Source organism: Pinus tabuliformis, chromosome 5_2 (genome assembly GCF_031772625.1).
Source record: "Pinus tabuliformis cultivar Carrire ecotype Pingquan chromosome 5_2, CPIR1, whole genome shotgun sequence".
NCBI lineage: Eukaryota > Viridiplantae > Streptophyta > Pinopsida > Pinales > Pinaceae > Pinus > Pinus tabuliformis.
This window is the reverse complement of record NC_142306.1, coordinates 1,083,179,750-1,083,191,735: the sequence shown is the minus strand read 5'-3', so window position 1 is coordinate 1,083,191,735 and position 11,986 is coordinate 1,083,179,750.

Below are 11,986 nucleotides of genomic sequence, written 5' to 3'. Positions count from 1 at the left end.
TGTAGCCGCAGGGGTAATTTGTGGTTCGGGCTGTGAGGCCCTAGTCTATAATCAAATTATTTATATAATGGGTGTTATTGTACATCTGCATGTTATCTGAGTTTTGTGTGTTTGTGTATGGTTTAAGTATTGTTCTTTACTGTAAGTTGTGAATTATGTGTGTGTGAATGTAAAGGACGAAGTTCCTATGAACTTCGCCTTAAACAAGTACGATAGACATAGATCTGTGGTATAACGTAATTCCATCGATAAGTGAACGAAGAAGAGTTTCAATCGAAACTGGAGTCAATTGAGTAATGCAGCAACATTGTCCGATCGTCTAGATCGACGGATAATACTGGCGGAACGAGAAAACCCTGACAAAGGTCATGAGAACTTGGAGGAACCATCATACCCGTCCGATCGAACAGACCCAACAAATCCAACAGATCTAACGATCATCGCGTGGTAACAAGCACTGAAGTTTAATTCTAAAAATGGACACGAGAATTTATAAAACTGAGTTAACAGCTCAGTTAATCATGACCGTCCGCTTGAAGGAGTTAGATCCGACGGTAATCGCGACGGAAAATGCACGGGACTTAATTCCAAAATCAAATGTGATAAGGTTTTATACAACGGGGTTAAAACCTCATTGAGTTTCGGTCATCCAGACCATTCGTCGGTTGATTGATCAGATGGTAATCGCGCGCGAACATGTGCGTGGGTTAACGAACCTGAGTGGACCCGATAGATTTATCAAAGAGAGTTTTAATTTATTTGGATTCTGGCCTTAAACGTTCAAAGAAGGACCAATGGTGATTGGTCGAGTTTGATGTGAAGTCTGCCTATTAGAAGGTTTCCGATGTATATGTACGTGGGCCCATAACCCGCAGGTCCACGCATAAATTATGTAAAGATGCAGCTTTGTTGTATCAAAGCAGCTTAGCTCTCATCAGTTTCTTAGACAATAGGATGTTTTATAGTGCCTTTACTTACACTTTTACCATTCTTAGCAAATTGTAACCCTTAATGTTGAACTCCTCTTTCATTCTTTCATCCAACTTATCAAATTCCTTTTCCAAGAATCATGATTCACAGAAAAACAACTAAAATTTAACCAATTAAAGTAAATGTTTGTTTTGATTTCATTTTCAAAAATAAGTCAACCAATGACGACACTGGCCTTCTTCACATTCACATTATAATCTTTTATTTTCGTAGGAAAACCTTGTGGGAAAACTCCTAGGCAATTTCTGGCATTCGTGGGTGCTACTTATTGCAAACCCATTGGCATTGGTTATAGTGCTTAACCCAATAAGGATATTGAGTGAGGTACACAACAAAGGTAATCATCCCAAGTAAAGGATCCAAAGACCTCTTGCATGAAGCTCAAAGCACTCAAGCGAGCCCATGAAGCTACATTCACGTTCTAATATATTACATTAACATTAACTTTCCACTTTAATATATATTTGTAATTTGACTAACCATTTAAAAGTAGCATCCCCCATGCTTTGTTTGCAATCAATAACATTGAATTCATACAATTTGGTACTAATTCCCGTTGGTTTACATACCCATTGATGGGTGGTATACTCACAATCTTCTTTAGGGAAACAATAACATGCTCCACCTTTCCAACAACTTCTAGATCAACCTCTTCTTCACCATCTCTAATTTGTTGTAAACACTTAATTCCATTCAGGGTATGCTCATAATCTTCAACTATTATCACATTTGTACTATTATATTTTGTATTTTGCAACATCATCTTCCCTTCCTTCCTTGGCACCTTTTCCCTTAGTAAATGAGCTCCATACAATCAACCTTATTCTCTACATATGTTGGAGCAACGTTAACCTCATCTTCTTTGGAATCTTATTCCCTTGAAACTGACATGCAACTTTGTCTTCTCCAAAAATACATCTCTACAGTTGTGTCATTTCATCAAAGTGTCCATCCTTTCTATGCGACAATCCCTCTGTACACTCAAAGTACACTATGGTGTCCTCTTTTAACTACATATGCGTCAAGCCTATTAAAATTTTGCCAATCCAAAATGGTTTCCCTCTATTTAATGATATTCTACCATATTCTCTTAATTTTTCATTTTATGAGCCCTATAATATATTGCATTCTCCTTAAATCGTACAAACATGCATTCATATGGAGGTCGATCTTATTTGCAGAAAAGGAGGTCGAATCAGTGGTGTGAGTTAGCCAATTAGCTAGTGCGAGTTGCAGAGAAGAGCTTGTTTCAGTGTGCCATGGCCAGATCTATTACCCAAAGGCAGAACGAGTGGATCAAGCAAAGTGTTGGAGGCAATTTTACTTGCAGGAAGTAATTTCTAGAGGTTGAACGAATGTCCCCGAAGAGCCAATGTGCATTTCCAGTTAGCAGTGTGAATTGTTAGGAGTGTGATTTGATTTGCAAAGGAGACTTTGTGTCTCTAGATTATTTTTCTAGTGGAGAAAATTGTATGTCGAAGCTTTGCCAGTGTCAGGCAAGTAGATCTATTTCTTAAATTTGCTACAGAATAATAATAAAACCCTCATATGTTGAACTAGTTTTCCCAACCTTGGGGTTTTTCCAAGGACTATTGTGTAAAAGTCATGGTGTCCAAAATTTTGTATGTGCGTTATTTTCTCAGTTACTAAATTTTTATTTGTGAAGATTGCAATAGTGAATTTAATCTTTATTTGTCATAATAATTTATGAAGACAAATAAACTGCGCAAGTTAGAAGATTAATTTCTGGTTGTAATTAAGAAAATTTCACATGGTATGAGAGAAGATCTAGGCGCAAAGGATTTGTAGTGGTAAATCAACGCAGGGCATAGGAAGAGAAGCACACATGGATTTTTACATAGTTCGATCTCTTAAGTTTGATTTCTCCAGTTTATTTGATTTCACAGATTTTCCAAAGATGGCCACAGTAGGATTGAAAGATCATGATAGGTTGGATGGAGCCTCCAACTTTAGCATTTGGAAGACCAGGGTGTCATTACTATTGGACGAGTATGGTTTGAAGGAGTTTGCAGAGAACGTTGTTGTCGTACTGACAAATCCACAACAATTGGTCGCCTATAAGAAGGAGAATTCCAAAGCAAAGAGGATGATTATTGATGGAGTCAAGTATCACATTGTTCAACATATCGCAGAAAACGGGAACAAAGGAAATGTGGGATGCCATCATAAAACTATACCAAGATCCTACAAAAAATAGGAAGATGATTCTCAAAGAAAGGTTGGGCACCATCAAGATGCATAAGGGCGAAGATGTTACTTCTTATCTCACCAGAGTTCGATTTGTCAGAGATGAACTAGCTGCAGTTGGAGATAAGTCGAGTGAAGATGAGCTAGTGTGTATAACACTCAAAGGGTTTACCAAGGAATGGCATATGTTCATCCAAGTGATTTCTAGGCAAGACAAACTTCCCTATTGTGATCGCCTATGGAGTTATTTCACTCAAGAGGAGTTGAGGCTAAGCTTAATCAATGGCACTAGTAGCAGCAACAAGGCACCAAAGGTGAAAGAGGAGCAAGAGAATGTAACCTTAAAAGGAAAGGGAAAAGCGAAAAAGGGTCCCAGTAAGGGACAAGGCTCAAAAGGAGAGAAGAAAAAGAAGGACCTATCAAAGGTCAAATGCTTTGGTTGCAATTAACATGGTCACTATGTCAGCCAATGTCCTAACCAAAAGAAGGACAAAAAGGGGCAGTAGACAAAAACTTCAACAAACATTGAGGACTTGTCTTCCGGATTGAAAGTTGAATTCACTCCCATATATTACCTCCCTAGCTCCATGTCCACAAGTGTCTGGTACATAGACAATGGAGTGTTAACACATATTTCGGGGGTTAGAGACTACTTCCCCAGCTACGAGGAGAAGTAGACGGACTTCCAGATTTAGATGGGGAACAAGACAAAGTGTACTCCAGTTGGGAGAGGTACTAGCAACATTTAGAGGGAGTCAAGCAAGAACACCAATGTTACAAATGTGTTGCATGTGACAAGTTTGGGCATGACCCAAATTTCAGTATCTACACTATAGGATAAGGGGTACAATGTCTACTTCATGAGGCGAAAGGTGTTCATTAAACACTAGAGCTAGAAGAAGGTCAAACAAATTGGGGTTCAAAGCAGCAAGCTATACAGGTTGCAGTTCAATTCTCCAAAGGCACTGGTAAGCAACAACAGTAGTAGTAGCAGAGAACTGGGAGAGTTATGGCATAGGAGGATGGGACACTTACACCATGGAGCACTCAGGTTGCTCATGGAGACTATAACAGGGGTTCCATAATTAAGCACGGGACATGATGACATGTGTAGAGGGTACATACTTGGGAAGTTCACAAATGCAACGTTCCCAAGAAGTGACAATAAAGCCAGTGGTGTGTTGTAGTTAATACACTCAGATATTTGTGGCCCGATGTCCACAAGATCTCTTAGAGGGTGCGAGTACTTTGTGACCTTCATAGATGCCTTCTCTAGCAAAACTTGGATTTATTTTATGAAGATAAGGGACGAGGCCTTTAGTCGCTTCCAAGAGTTTAAGGCAAGGTCCAAACTCCAACGTGTTATTAATTTGCCCAATGATTAGCTTAATTAAGGGTTACGCTAAGCTAATATGGGATCAATCTTAATCCTTGCCCTTGCAGCCTCGACTGGTTTTAAAGGTTGGCTAAATGAATGCGCCCATTGACTCATCACCGCAATGAGTAGACTGGCGGTAGGCACAAGCAACAGAGTGTGGTTTGTTGGCAAGGTTGGTTAAATGAATGCACCCAAGGATTGTGATGGATAAGTTGGGCAATCATAATAGGTGGGTAAGTGATTGGTTCATGTAAGTGACTGGGACAGGTGGAAGGACTGGATTTTTCTACGAGGTTGGTTAAATGAATTGGCCCGGAAAAGCTTAATTAAGTCTTAAGCTTCCATAATTAAGCATTAACCTTAATCCTTGGTCGTGCTGAAGTTTTCTTAATTAATGATTTGTCTTAATCCCTGGTTGCATGGCCCCAAGCGTATTTGTGAAATTCGATTACCAGAATGGGTTGGGGACCCGAGACTATGAGGACATGGCACATATGACGTGGCTAAGAAGGTGACGTGGTTGAGCAGATGATGTGGCACATTGTCAGTGTTACATGTGGCAGGTGGAATTCCCTTATTGGTGGCTAGGTGGCCATTTCTAGGTGACACATGTCACCAACCAAAGGAACCCACATAACAAGATGACATCATCAACAAAATCCCCTCAAATGGTTAAGGGAGTGGTCTTGTGGATTGGTCACATGGGGCAAAACTTATAATCCCTCGACAACCAAGTGGTTGGAATCAAACATGGTGGTTAAGCACACAATTTTGAAGGTGGTCTTATGGGCTAAAACAATAGCCCTTGAGGGCATCAACATCAACCTTGGGCAAACCGGTCTCATCCATGTTAACATTGGTCAAACCATAAAGTACATGATTAATCGATTTGTAATTGTTTACTGTGGTATATGTTTGATAGTTTCAGGGAAATCCAGATCCAATTTTTTTTCTTTTAAGAAATTGGTAAGGGTTTTGTATTAATAAGACTAGATTATGGGCCAAAATCCGTACAAGATCTTTTTGTTCTTAGACAGTGTAAATATTCACCACACCATATAAAATTAATGCGATCTCTGGGCTTGCATTTCTTCCTAATTATGGGTCTATATCTCCTTATAACTCTAAAAATGCTCCCAAGTATAAGAATATATTTACATTGCAACATGTATCAGCAAAAAGATTTCACAAAAAACACCAACAAAGCAGACTTAAATTCACCCATCAGCAATGACTAGCACCAGGATTGGTGTTCCTATGCGAGCAATGAGGCTTCTTCTGATAAGGAATTACACTAGAACTAGTACCTCCAAGAGCAAGTTGAGAGCCACTCATCATAGAATTCTCCAATGCAGTGATTCGAACGCCAAGAGAAATAACGTCCTCATGCAATTCATTCATATAAATTTACAGACTACTTAGGAGTTGGAGCAATTTGACTTCTAAGAGGAGTTGCAAAGACAATTGTTGTCTCTCGGCCATGTCATCCTATTGTTGTTTGGCCACCTGCCACGCCTCGTCCAAATCCAAAAAAAAATCAAACAACGTACCAACATCAGGGTTTTCTGAGAGAGAGGGAGGATCCACCATTTTAGAAGAGGACCTATGAATCCGACTTGCACTAGCACTTGCAATCCTAACCCACACCCGAAGACCAATAAGGCAAGGCTTCCCATGGAATTTCTAAAGAACCATAGAATCCACTATATATTCGAGACTGAAACATTGCCACGAGCTAAACTACGGAAAATTTCCCATATCCCACCTAAAATTCTTTGGAGGACATTGAATAGACTAATGATTGAAAGTGTACAACAACAAAATTAACTCTAGCCCACTGCTCGAAGAAAGAAGCATCCTAGTTGTAATGAAAAACAATTGCTCCCACTTGAGTTGAATTAAATGCTTATGCTTCATTGAAAAGTGAATAGGTAATATTTCAAGACACCTAATAAGTTGCATGGGACACTTGAAGGAAAATAATAAAGACTAATGCCAAGAAATAATAACTCCCTAGATCCCGATACCACGTAGCCTTATAACACGAGTTGGAGACCATTCTGAGTGAGAAGCAGTTGTACCATCCTCGTGTAAGAGCAGATTTTCGTATGTAAATTTTTTAAATGGAAATGCATGTCTTGAAACTCTCATCATGAGTAAGGAATATGGGTGATTTTGAAAGTTCCTTGATTCAAACCTAATCTGCTTTGTTCCATCATGGGGCCTTTTTTTTCTAAGGCATCAACCATAAAATTCAAATGTCTATAAACATGGAAAAATTCCAAATTCTCAAATTGAGAGGTGAGAAGGAGAATCCTTTGGAGAATGGGAGGGAGATCATAGCTTGATTCCATCCTGGCCTTGACCACCGGACACATTATAGTCATTGAATCGTTGAAGACTAGAATATTCTTGACATTTCTTGTCAAATAAGGTTCCAGTCCTTTCCACAGAGCAACAGACTCTTCTTGGTTGTTTGTCATATGGCCAAGGCCCCATGCAAATTGAACCATGATTTTTTTGTCGGCGCCGAATAGAGCCCCTCCCGCTCCAACCTCCCCCAAACCTAATCTGATTTGAACCATGGTAAACTATATATTTTTGACATGTGTGTGTGTTGGAAACTAGGAATATACTGAGAGCGGGGATGAATCAGTATTTTATGACTTTTAGAGACTTTTGGCCAATTTCTTTAATAATGAGGAGAAAAAACAAATTGTTCAACAATTAACCATGAAATCAATATAAAGCAATACTTTCAACAATATACGCATAAGTAGCACATATAAACACCATATATGCATGGCAATCCATGAAGGGAGAAAACCATTTTTTTTTATGTAAATGCAAGCACCAACTCCTTTTTACATCATTTTATGTAGGCACCAACCTACAAGAGGATCCAACCTCGTTTTCTTTGTAATAAACCACTTGGTGGAAGCAGGAACTCCCACGATTCATAGCCACCAACTTGTTGATTTTTCAAGTACCTACTTGAAGGAGACTCCTCTCCCCTAATAAATGATACTAATATTTTTTCTTGTTGGCTTAATTGATCTTCTCTTGGTTTTACCCTCTCATTCTTTGATCTATGCACTTTTCTGTACATCAACTTTAGCTTTCACCCAATCTCCACTTATAGCCTTTATTTTTCTTCTTTTTTTCTTTGTATGCTTCAGACCTTTGGCATTTAACAGGTATTTCACTATCTTCTCATATCAACTATCTCTTCCTTTGTCTCTTTCATTGTTCATTTTATTAGAACTAGTGCCAAAATCCTCTTTTGCAACTCAAAGCATCAACTTATATCCATCTTAGTTGTGTCTTTTCGTATTCATAAATCAAATCACTTCATTGGTTTCTTCATTTCATATTCAACCTAGATACAACACTAAATTTTAACCACCAAAATGAAACATCAAGAAAAAAGAAATGAACCGTCAAGCACCAAATTCACTTTCACACCAAACATCAAATACTTGTGGTAGAGGACCTCAACCATGAGCTTTAGCATCTGGACATTTAGATGTGCTTAAGGGTTGTGACCACACGCTTATCGCACCATTTCCATATATTTCTTGATTCTGGTCTTTTGTGGAGTGGTGACTTCTATTATATATCAGTATTCCTCCTGAGCTTTGTGCCATTAGCCAATATATAAACTTGGCATTTTTCAATGATTTAGGTTGAATTTCAAAATTTTCTATACTAGAAAAGACCGCCAATCCACCCCCTAACATAGATCCCAACACCTTGATAAATCATTTGCTGACGATAAACATTTCATTCGTTGGGGTCTATCAACTGTGGCTCACTCCTCATCTATGCCTTTCACTGGACCTATGTGGTGGGATGTGAATCTTTCATGTAACTTGATGGAGACTTCTCCATCTTGTGGGGGTTTCTAAAGATATGTCTTTGTTTGGAACTCTTAGGGAGGGACGTGAATATTGTTGTCAACGAGTGGATAGTTCTTCATCTCCCGGAGTCTGTTAATTATGGCAGTTATCCTCTGTGTGCCTTTTTACTTTGCTTCAGGGCACGATGACATGTCACATAGGCTATTTTTTGTGTTCCCGTCATGTGGTGTCATCCCTCTTGAGCTTTACACCACATCCCACTAACTTTGGCTCAGTTGGATATTTTCGACCAAATTTGAGAATTTATCTAACACTAGATATGACTAGAAAACATGTCCTAGCCAAGAACCCTAACAAGAATTCCAAGAAGCTACCACATCATATGTTGATGTCATCACTACCACATGGCGACCTATGAGTGGTCCATGTGTCACCTAGATATGGCCCACTTGACCACCTAAAAATGCCAAATCAGCATGGCGTGTGTCATTCTTATTAAGTGCAACATCATCACTATGTTGAAGTCACTGCCACTTTGGCTTCCACATCCTCCTCATCAATCAATAGGCTTGCGCCACATGTCTTTGTGCCAAATCACCTTGTACAAAAGAAGAGGCCCGAGGTTCCTTTGTTTCACAGTGATTTCCTTCATTATTTGAAAATAGTTGGGCCCAAAATTCATGTTATTTGTTGTGTCATGAATAATTTTATCCCCCGACTCTCGTTTCATGGCCTGCTCCATCAAAACTTAATTCACCAGCTAATGATCCCAGGGAAGGAAGTAAAACTTCACATTTGTCGATAGGGAATTCTCCATCCCCCTGCCTCTATCTTGTGGCTCGGCCCACTAACATGCTTAACTCTTCTTAAAACAACCAAGGTGTGATAACATCACTATTTAGAAGGTGATGGGAAAATGACGCCTCGTTGGTATGTCGACTGCAGGACCATTCCTCCATTGCAATTATGCTAGGATCCCGGGGCGTGATGACATGGCCTCTGGTGGAACGATGAGGCCCATGGAACCCTGCCTAAACTTCAACTGGTCATAACTCCATCCTTCGAAGTTTTTCATGCTACCATATATCATTTGAAAGTTATTTCAGAGGGCTATCTAACTGACCACTTCACATATGCTTCTGAACCCTTTACATATTGGCAAAATGCCTTTAAAGATAGGTTATAATACAAAACAAAATCCCCCTAAACGTGTGTTCTTGACATCAATGACAACACCTTGATCAAAAATATATGTCATTTGAATGGTCATTGGCAATAAACATTCTTGTTGAGTAGCATGGTGATATCTAATGTGAGGAGTGATTGATCGATTGCAGATCAAGAAAGAGATATAGGTTGAGTCTAATTTTGTTCAAATTCATTGTTGAAGGCCGATATTATTGTCTATTGCATAGGGGGGCAAAAGCTTAAGCAATAGATAATGTTATAGCATTAATTATGTGATCATGTATGTTAAAATGAAAAGTGAAGTTTGGATGTGTTGTTTATAATGTTGTTGTTCATAATGATGAGGTGTTGAGTATGATGAAGAAGTCAAAGATGTTGAAAATCAGAATTAGAGTATTTGATGTTCTAGAGGCGTGCAAAGTTGCAAAGATCAAATAAGCATTGTCATTGGAAGTAAGCATTCTCATTGAGTATCATGATGATACCTAATGCAAGGAGTGAGCTATCGATTGCAGGATTGGATAAGAGAAATAGGGCGAGTCTAAGTTTGTTTAAATTCACCGTGGAAGTGTGAGCTTCTTATGTATTCCACAAGGGGGCCAAAACCTTAATCATTTTACAATGTTGTAGTATTAATTATGTGATTAGTTATGTTAAAATGAAAAGAAGTTTGATTGTGTTGTTTATAATGGTGTTGTTCATAATGATGAGGTGTTGAGTACGATTAAGAAGTCAGTGTTACACTTGAAAATTAGAATTAGAGTATTGGTTGTTTCAGGGATGTGCTAAGTTTTAAAGATCAAATCATAGGGGTGAATGCTTCCTTTCTAAATTTTGATTTGAAGGCTTGTGGATCTAGTTCGAAATACTATGAAAATGAGGTCCATTGTGATTAAGGAGGTGGGTGCCTCCATCAAGTTTTTTCCCACAACAAGTGGGTGCTTATAAATTTCATAGGTTTGTGTCTCAATCAAGTTTAAGCCTATAGCAAGTTGGTGCTTGCAAAATTTAGAGGTTGGTGCCTTGATCAAGTTGTTGCATATACCAAGTTGGTGTTTGCATACTTCTGAGGTTGGTGCCTCAATCAAGTTGTAACCTAAGGCAAGTGGGTGGTTGCGAATTTCAGAGGTTGGTGCTTCAAATAGGTTGAAGCCTACAACAAGTTGGTGCTTACATATTTCTGAGGTTCGTGCCTCAATAAGGTTGTAGCCTAAAGCAGGTTGGTGCCTGCAAATTTATTAAACTTGATCAATGCCTCCTTCTAGTTGGTGCAAGTAAACTATTATAATCAAAGATTGAAGAAGAAGATAAAAAGATTTGTGGTTTTCTCCTGCGAGGGTTTACACATATATCTTGTGTCCTTGTGTATTCATGTGATGATTGATTCTGTTAATGTATTTTTATGTTTTTAGTTATGATGAATTGTTTAATTTGGATAAATTGGCCATTACACTGACTCAACCCCTTCCCTCTTAATGTAATGATAATTCCAACAAATGCATTCATGGGAAATGCTATAAGATCTTGTTCACCGGATGGTAAATTTAGAGAAATGTTTTGTTGGGCATAAAGGTTAGTATTTCATTTAAGAAATGCTCCTAAATGTTTCTATACTTGTTTATGAAACACATATGTTTGCAAAATTCAATGAGACTTATTATTCTATAGTTATTGTTAAAGAAAATCACATTTGCAAATATGGAAACATAAATCAAGTCATTGCATAGAATTCATGAGACATATTTGATCACTGGGTTGACAACATAATGTTTCTTAATACATATGATCCGAACTTATGCAATAATGCAACAAAATACATATATAAACATAAACACAAAGATGAAATAGAAATAAATCTTCATTTCATTAATATCAAATAATTGAAATATGCTTACAAGCATAATGGACATTAACTAGCTCGGACGATGGTAGCTTATCTCTGAGAAGAGATGTGGTAGCTACATGCCTCTCAACTGTGTTACAATGAGGCTTAAGGGCCTGTTTATTATCGAACAACAAAGGTAAACCCTAAACAACCAAAAACCTAACCCCGAAAGATGGAACGCCGAGAGTTTGTGGGCCTTGTTGGGGTTAGTTGGGCATCCAACTTCTTGGGGTTGTAACTTGGTCATATGATCTTTGTTTCATGTGTATGATATTTTGTTGGAAAGACCTCTCTGAGTACTACATGATTTGCAGAAATTACTTACCTCTGGCTAGAGACCTCAAAAAAATGCCATTTAGGGGGTTAAAACAACTTCAGAAGTTCAGGACCCAAAAAGCTGCTAAAAATAGTAAATATTGCTATAATCAAGGAAAGTGATGAAACCGACTGGAGATCTAGGTGGAATAGGCGGGTGGC